The 8252-nt window shown below is 36.7% G+C and overlaps 1 non-coding gene across 1 annotated transcript; it reads left to right on the forward strand.

The window, feature by feature from the left end:
- Positions 1-4422: 4422 nt before the first annotated feature.
- LOC112745682 (small nucleolar RNA R71) lies at positions 4423-4530 on the forward strand. Its single transcript, XR_003173597.1, has one exon. It is a non-coding gene; the product is annotated as a small nucleolar RNA R71 (small nucleolar RNA).
- The last annotated feature ends 3722 nt before the right edge of the window (positions 4531-8252 follow it).

The following is an 8252-nucleotide window of genomic DNA, read 5'->3' on the forward strand; positions in this document are numbered from 1 at the left end:
ATCATTGAATTTTCATGTGTAGAGACTCTTTTTGGAGTTAAACGCCAGGTTGTAGCCTGTTTCTGGCATTTAACTCTGATTTGCAACCTGTTTCTGGCGTTTAACTCCAGAATATGGCAGGAAGTTGGGGTTTGAACGCCAGTTTGCATCATCAAAACTCGGATAAAGTATAGACTATTATATATTTCTGGAAAGCACTGAATGTCTAATTTCCAACGCAATTGAGAGCGCACCATTTGGATTTTTGTAGCTCCAGAAAATCTATTTTGAGTGCAGGAAGGTCAGAATCCAACAGCATCTGCAGTCCTTCTTCAGCCTCTGAATCAGATTTTTGCTCAAGTCCCTCAATTTCAGCCAGAAATTACCTGAAATCATAGAAAAACATACAAACTCATAGTAAAATCCAGAAATGTGATTTTTATTTAAAAACTAATAAAAATATATTAAAAACTAACTAAATCATACTAAAAACTATGTAAAAATAATGCCAAAAAGCATATAAATTATCCGCTCATCACAACACCAAACTTAAATTGTTGCTTGTCCCCAAGCAACTGAAAATCAAATAGAATAAAAAGAAGAGAATATACTATAAATTCCAAAATATCAATGAAACTTAGCTCCAATTAGATGAGCGGGACTAGTAGCTTTTTGCCTCTGAACAGTTTTGGCATCTCACTTTATTCTTTGAAGTTCAGAATGATTGGCATCTATAGGAACTCAGAATTCAGATAGTATTATTGATTCTCCTAGTTCAGTATGTTGATTCTTGAACACAGCTACTTTATGATTCTTGGCCGTGGCCCTAAGCACTTTGTTTTCCAGTATTACCACCGGATACATAAATGCCACAGACACATAACTGGGTGAACCTTTTTAGATTGTGACTCAATTTTGCTAAAGTCCCCAATTAGAGGTGTCCAGGGTTCTTAAGCACACTCTTTTTGCTTTGGACTTTGACTTTAACCGCTCAGTCTCAAGCTTTTCACTTGACACCTTCACACCACAAGCACATGGTTAGGGACAGCTTGGTTTAGCCGCTTAGGCCAGGATTTTATTCCTTTGGGTCCTCCTATCCATTGATGCTCAAAGCCTTGGATCATTTTTATTACTCTTGCCTTTTGGTTTTAAGGGCTATTGACTTTTTCTGCTTGCTTTTTCTTTTTCTTTATTTTTTTTCGCCTTCTTTTCTTTTTTCTTTTTTTTTTCACAAGCTTTTCTCTATTCACTGCTTTTTCTTGCTTCAAGAATCATTTTTATGATTTTTCAGATCATCAAATAACATTTCTCCTTTTTCATCATTCTTTCAAGAGCCAACAATTTTAACATTCATAAACAACAAATTCAAAAGACATATGCACTGTTCAAGCATTCTTTCAGAAAGCAAAAAGTATTGTCACCACATCAAAATAATTAAACTAATTTCAAGGATGAATTCAAAATCATGTACTTCTTGTTCTTTTGTAATTAAAACATTTTTCATTTAAGAGAGGTGATGGATTCATAGGACATTCATAGCTTTAAGACATAGACACTTAAACACTAATGATCATATAGTAAAGACACAAACATAAATAAAACAAAGGGCTCAAAAATCGAAAAACAGGAAAATAAGAACAAGGAGATTAAGGAACGGGTCCACCTTAGTGAGGGTGGCGTCTTCCTCTTCTTGAAGAACCAATGGTGCTCTTGAGCTCCTCTATGTCTCTTCCTTGCCTTTGTTGCTTCATCCTTAGTGATTTTGGTGCTCCTATCCTTAGTTGCTCCCAATAGTTGTGTGGAAGAAAATGTATCCCTTGAGGTATCTCAGGGATTTCTTGGTGAGAGAATACCTCATGCTCTTGTTGAGGTTCATGAGTGGGCTCTCTTGTTGTGCAGTCAAATGCTCTACTACTGAGCTATGGACCCTTGAGATGAATCTCTCCATCTCCCATGACTCGGAGGTGGAAGCTTTTGTCTTCTCTTTTCTCTTTCTAGAGGTTTCTCCGGCCTTAGGTGCCATAAATGGTTATGGAAAAACAAAAAGAAATGCTTTTACCACACCAAACTTAAAAGGTTTGCTCGTCCTCAAGCAAAAGAAGAAAGAAAGAAGGGGAAGAAGAAGAAAATGGAGGAGATGGAGGGAGAAGGTGTATTCGGCCAAAGGGGGGAAGTGGTGGTTGTAATGTGTGAAAATGGAGTAGTGTTGAGGGGTTTATATAGGGGTGGGGTGGAGGGTAAGTTTCGGCCATTAAGGTTGGGTTTGGGAGGGAAAAGAATTTGAATTTTGGAGGTAGGTGGGGTTTATGGGGAAGAGTGGATGGATGTGAGTGGTTAAGGGTATTTAGGGAATAGGTATGGAGGTGATTGGTGAAGGGTATTTGGGGAAGAGAGGTATGAAAAGGTGTGAAGAGGAAAGAGGAAGAGGTGGGTTAGGTGGGGATCCTGTGGGGTCCACAGATCCTGAGGGGTCAAGGACTTAGCATCCCTGCTCCAAGTAGGCGTGCAAAACGCCCTTAGAATGTATGTCTGGCGTTAAACGCCAGCTTGCTGCTTGTTTCTGGCGTTTAACGCCAATTCCATGCTCTGTTCTGGCGTTAAACGCCAGTTTGATACTTCTTACTGGCGTTTAAACGCCAGTAAGCTCTTCCTCCAGGGTGAGCTGTTTTTCATGCTGTTTTTCATTCTATTTTAGATTTTTCAGTTGTTTTTGTGACTTCACATGAACATCAACCTAAAGAAAACATAAAATAGCAATGGAAAATAAATAGATATAATTAAATAACATTGGGTTGCCTCCCAACAAGCACTTCTTTAATGTCAATAGCTTGACAGTAAGCTCTCATGGAGCCTCACAGATGTTCAGAGCATTGTTGGGACCTCCCAACACTAAACTTAGAGTTTGAATGTGGGGGTTCAACACCAAACTTAGAGTTTGGTTGTGGCCTCCCAACACCAAACTTAGAGTTTGACTGTGGGAGCTTTGGTTGACTCTGCAGTGAGAGAAGCTTTTCATGCTTCCTCTCCATGGTTACAGAAGGAGAACCTTGAGTCTTAAATACAAGGTAGTCCTCATTCAGTTGAAGGACCAACTCTCCCCTGTCCATATCAATCACAGCTTTTGCTGTGACTAGGAAGGGTCTTCGAATCCATCATCGTTCCCAGTTTCTAGGATTATGAAGTTAGTAGGGATGTAAAGGCCTTTGACCTTTACTACCACGTCCTCTACCTGTCCATAAGCCTTTTTTATGGATTTGTCTGCCATCTCTAATGAGAATTTGGCAGCTTGTACCTCATAGATTCCCAGTTTCTCTATTACAGAGAGTGGCATGAGGTTTATCCCTGACCCAAGGTCACACAGAGCCTTCTCAAAGGTCATGGTGCCTATGGTACAAGGTATGAAGAACTTTCCGAGATCCGGTTTCTTCTGAGGTAATGTCTGCCTTATCAATGCACTTAGTTCATTGGTTAACAAGGGGGGTTCATCCTCCCAAGTATCATTACCAAATAAATTGGCATTCAACTTCATGATGGCTCCTAGATATTTAGCAACCTACTCTTCAATGATGTCTTCATCCTCTTCAGAGGAAGAATAGTCATCAGAGCTCATGAATGGTAAAAGGAGGTTCAATGGAATCTCTATGGTCTCTAGATGAGCCTCAGATTCTTTTGGTTCCTCAAAGGGAAACTCTTTATTGGTCAGTGAACGTCCCAGGAGGTCTTCCTCACTAGGATTCACGTCCTTCTCCTCCTCTCTGGGTTCGGCCACACCAAGTAAGGTTATGGACTTGCACTCTCTTTTTGGATTCTCTTCTGTATTGCTTGGGAGAGTACTAGGAGGAGTTTCAGTGACTCTTTTACTTAGCTGGCCCACTTGTTCCTCCAAATTTCTAATGGAGGACCTTGTTTCATTCATGAAGTTTAGAGTGGCCTTAGATAGATCAGAGACTATATTTGCTAAGCTAGATGGATTTTGCTCAGAATTCTCTGTCTGTTGCTGAGAGGATTTAGATGATTTCTCCATGAGGGATTATAGGTGTTTCCATAGGCTTCACCCATGTAATTTACCTCTGCCATTGCAGGGTTCTCAGGATCATAAGCTTCTTCTTCAGAAGATGCTTCTTTAGTACTGTTGGATGCAGCTTGCAATCCATTCAGACTCTGAGAAATCATATTGACTTGCTGAGTCAATATTTTGTTCTGAGCCAATATGGCATTCAGAGTATCAATTTCAAGAACTCCCTTCTTCTGAGGCGTCCCATTACTCACAGGATTCCTATCAGAAGTGTACATGAACTGATTATTTGCAACCATGTCAATGAGTTCCTGAGCTTCTGTAGGCATTTTCTTTAGGTGAATGGATCCACCTACAGAATGGTCCAATGACATCTTAGATAATTCAGACAGACCATCATAGAATATATCCAGGATGGTCCATTCTGAAAGCATGTTAGAAAGACACTTTTTGGTCAGTTGCTTGTATCTCTCCCAAGCTTCATAGAGGGATTCACCTTCTTTCTGTCTAAAGGTTTGAACATCCACTCTAAGCTTGCTAAGCTTTTGAGGAGGAAAGAACTTGGCTAAGAAAGCCGTGACCAGCTTATCCTAAGAGTTCATGCTATCTTTAGGTTGAGAGTCCAACCATATTCTAGCTCTGTCTCTTACAGCAAACGGGAAAAGCGTAAGCCTGGAGACCTCGGAATCAACCCCAATTGTCTTAACAGTATCATAGATCTGCAAGAATTCAGTTAAGAATTGAAAGGGATCTTCAGATGGAAGTCCATAAAACTTGCAATTCTGTTGCATCAGAGAAACTAATTGAGGCTTTAGCTCAAAATTGTTTGCTCCAATGGCAGGGATTGAGATGCTTCTTTCATGAAAGTTGGAATTTGGTGCAGTAAAGTCACAAAGCATCTTCCTTGCACCTCCACCATTATTATTGATTTCGGCCATCTCTACTTCTTTTTCGAAAATTTCAGTAAAGTTCTCTTCAGAGTGTTGTGTTTTAGCTTCTCTTAGCTTCCTCTTCAGAGTCCTTTCAGGTTCCGGATCAACTTCAACAAGAATGTTCTTATCCTTGCTCCTGCTCATGTGAAAAAGAAGAGAACAGAAAATATGGAATCCTCTATGTCACAGTATAGAGATTCCTTTATGTGAGTAGAAGAAGAGGAGAATAGAAGAAGGAGAAGAGAAAAATTCGAAAATTAATTAAAATAAAATAAAAATATTTTTGTTTTTATTTTAAATATTAATTAGAATTCGAAAATTAAAAAGAAAAATAAAATAAAATTAAAATTTAAAACAATTAGTTAATTAAAAAGAATTTTGAAAAAGGGGGAAGGAGTTTTCAAAAATTAGAGAGAGAAAATTAGTTAGGTGGTTTTGAAAAAGATATGATTGAAATAGAAAACTTTTAAAATCAAACAAAAAGTCAGGTAGTTAATTGAAAAAGGATTTGAAAATCAAATTTGAAAAGATAGGAAGTTAGAAAAGATTTTGAAAATTGATTTTTGAAAAAGATATGATTTGAAATTTAATTTGAAAAAGATTTGAAAAAGAAATTAAAAAGATTTGATTTTTGAAATTAAAGTTAATTACTTGACTAATAAGAAACTAAAAGATATGATTTTAAAATTCAATGATTGAACCTTTCTTAATAGGCAAGTAACAACTTAAAAATTTTTTGAATTAAAACATTAAATCTTAGTGAGATTTTCGAAAATATGAACTAAGAATGAGAAAAAGATTTTGAAAATCAATTTTAAAAAAAGAAATTTCGAAAATTATGTAAAAAAGATTTGAAAAAGATAGAATTTTGAAATTGAAATTGATGAGTAAAACAAGGAAAGATATTTTTAAAAATTTTTTTTTTAATTTTTAATGAGGAAAGAGAAAAACATAAAAATGATGCAAAACACAAGAAATTAAGATCAAAACACATAATGCATACAAGAATACTTTGAATGTCAAGATGAACACCAAGAACACTTTGAAGATCAAGAAGAACATCAAGACTCATTTTTGAAAATTTTTAAGAAAAGAAAAGCATGCAAGACACCAAACTTAAAACTTTTTAAACCTTAGACACTAATAATTCAAAAATGCATATGAAAAACAAGAAAAGACACAAAACATAAAAAAGCAAAGATCAAACAAAGAAGATCATCAAGAATAACTTGAAGATCATGAAGAACATATGATGAATTTTTGAAAATTAAAGAAAATTATAAAGGCATGCAATTGACACCAAACTTAAGAATTGACATTATACTTAAACAAGAAACATAAAATTTTTGATTTTTATGATTTTATAAGATTTTTTGGTTTTTTCGAAAATTATTTTGGGAAAAACGAAAAAGAAGAAAGTTTTTTTCGTATTATTTTCGAAAATAAGAAATAAAAAGCTTAAAAATAAAATAAAATTACCTAATCTGAGTAACAAGATGAACCGTCAGTTGTCCAAACTCAAACAATCCCCGGCAATGGCACCAAAAACTTGGTGCACGAAATCGTGATCGTTCATTCCTTGGTAACGGCGACAAAAACTTAATACGCACGTTCATAATCTTAGTTCTTTGTCACAACTTCGCACAACTAACCAGCAAGTGTACTGGGTCGTCCAAGTAATAAACCTTACGTGAGTAAGGGTCGATCCCACGAAGATTGTCGGCTTGAAGCAAGCTATGGTCACCTTGTAAATCTCAGTCAAGCTGATTCAATTGGTTATGTAGATTTGATAATTAAAATATAATTAAAATATAAAATAGGATAGAAATACATATGTAATTCATTGGAGAATTACAGATAAGCGTATGGAGATGTTTTTATTCCTTCTGAACCTCTGCTTTCCTACTGCTTTCATCCAATCATTCATACTCCCTTCCATGGCAAGCTGTATATTGAGCATCACCATTGTCAATGGCTACTTCCCGTCCTCTCAATGAAAATGGTCCAAATGTGCTGTCACCGCACGGCTAATCATCTGTCGGTTCTCGATCATGCTAGAGTAGGATTCAGTAATCCTTTTGCGTCTGTCACTATGCCCAGCACTCGCGAGTTTGAAGCTCGTCACAGCCATCCCTTCCCAGATCCTACTCGAAATACCACAGACAAGGTTTAGACTTTCCGGATCTCAAGAATGGCCGCCAATGATTCTAGCCTATACCACGAAGACTCTGATCATAAATCAGGAGGCTAAGAGATATGCATTCAAGCTTTCTTTCATGTAGAACGGAAGTGTTTGTCAGGCACGCGTTCATAAATGAGAATGGTGATGAGGGTCACATAATCATCACATTCATCATGTTCTTGTGTGCAAATGAATATCTTAGAGAAGAAATAGGCTTGAGTTGAATAGAAAAACAATAGTACTTTGCATTAATTCATGAGGAATAGCAGAGCTCCACACCTTAATCTATGGTGTGTAGAAACTCTACCGTTGAAAATACATAAGAACAAGGTCCAGACATGACCGAATGGCCAGCCCCCTAAACGTGATCAAGAGATCAAAAGTGATACAAAGATAGTCTCAAAAATGATCAAAAGATGTAAATACAATAGTAAAAAGTCCTATTTATACTAAACTAGTTACTAGGGTTTACAGAGATAAGTAAATGATGCAGAAATCCACTTCCGGGCCCACTTGGTGTGTGCTTGGGCTGAGCATTGAGCTTTCATATGTAGAGACTTTTTTTGGAGTTAAACGCCAGGTTGTAGCCTGTTTCTGGCGTTTAACTCTGATTTGCAACCTGTTTCTGGCGTTTAACTCCAGAATAGGGTAGGAAGTTGGCGTTTGAACGCAAGTCTGCGTCGTCAAAACTCGGGCAAAGTATAGACTATTATATATTGCTGGAAAGCCCTAGATGTCTACTTTCCAACGCAATTAAAAGCGCACCATTTGGATTTCTATAGCTCCAGAAAAGTTATTTTGAGTGCAGGGAGGTCAGAATCCAACAGCATCTGCAGTCCTTCTTCAGCCTCTGAATCATATTTTTGCTCAAGTCCCTCAATTTCAGCTAGAAATTACCTGAAATCACAGAAAAACACACAAACTCATAGTAAATTCCAGAAATATGATTTTTATTTAAAAACTAATAAAAATATATTAAAAACTAACTAAATCATACTAAAAACTATGTAAAAATAATGCCAAAAAGCGTATAAATTATCCGCTCATCAGCCTTCCAAGTGTTTGATAAAATGATTGGTTGGACTTTAGAGTAGATTTTGAACATTCTTGGCTTGGAAAGAGTAATTAGGCAATCTTAAGTCAT

Source organism: Arachis hypogaea, chromosome 14, assembly GCF_003086295.3.
Source record: "Arachis hypogaea cultivar Tifrunner chromosome 14, arahy.Tifrunner.gnm2.J5K5, whole genome shotgun sequence".
NCBI lineage: Eukaryota > Viridiplantae > Streptophyta > Magnoliopsida > Fabales > Fabaceae > Arachis > Arachis hypogaea.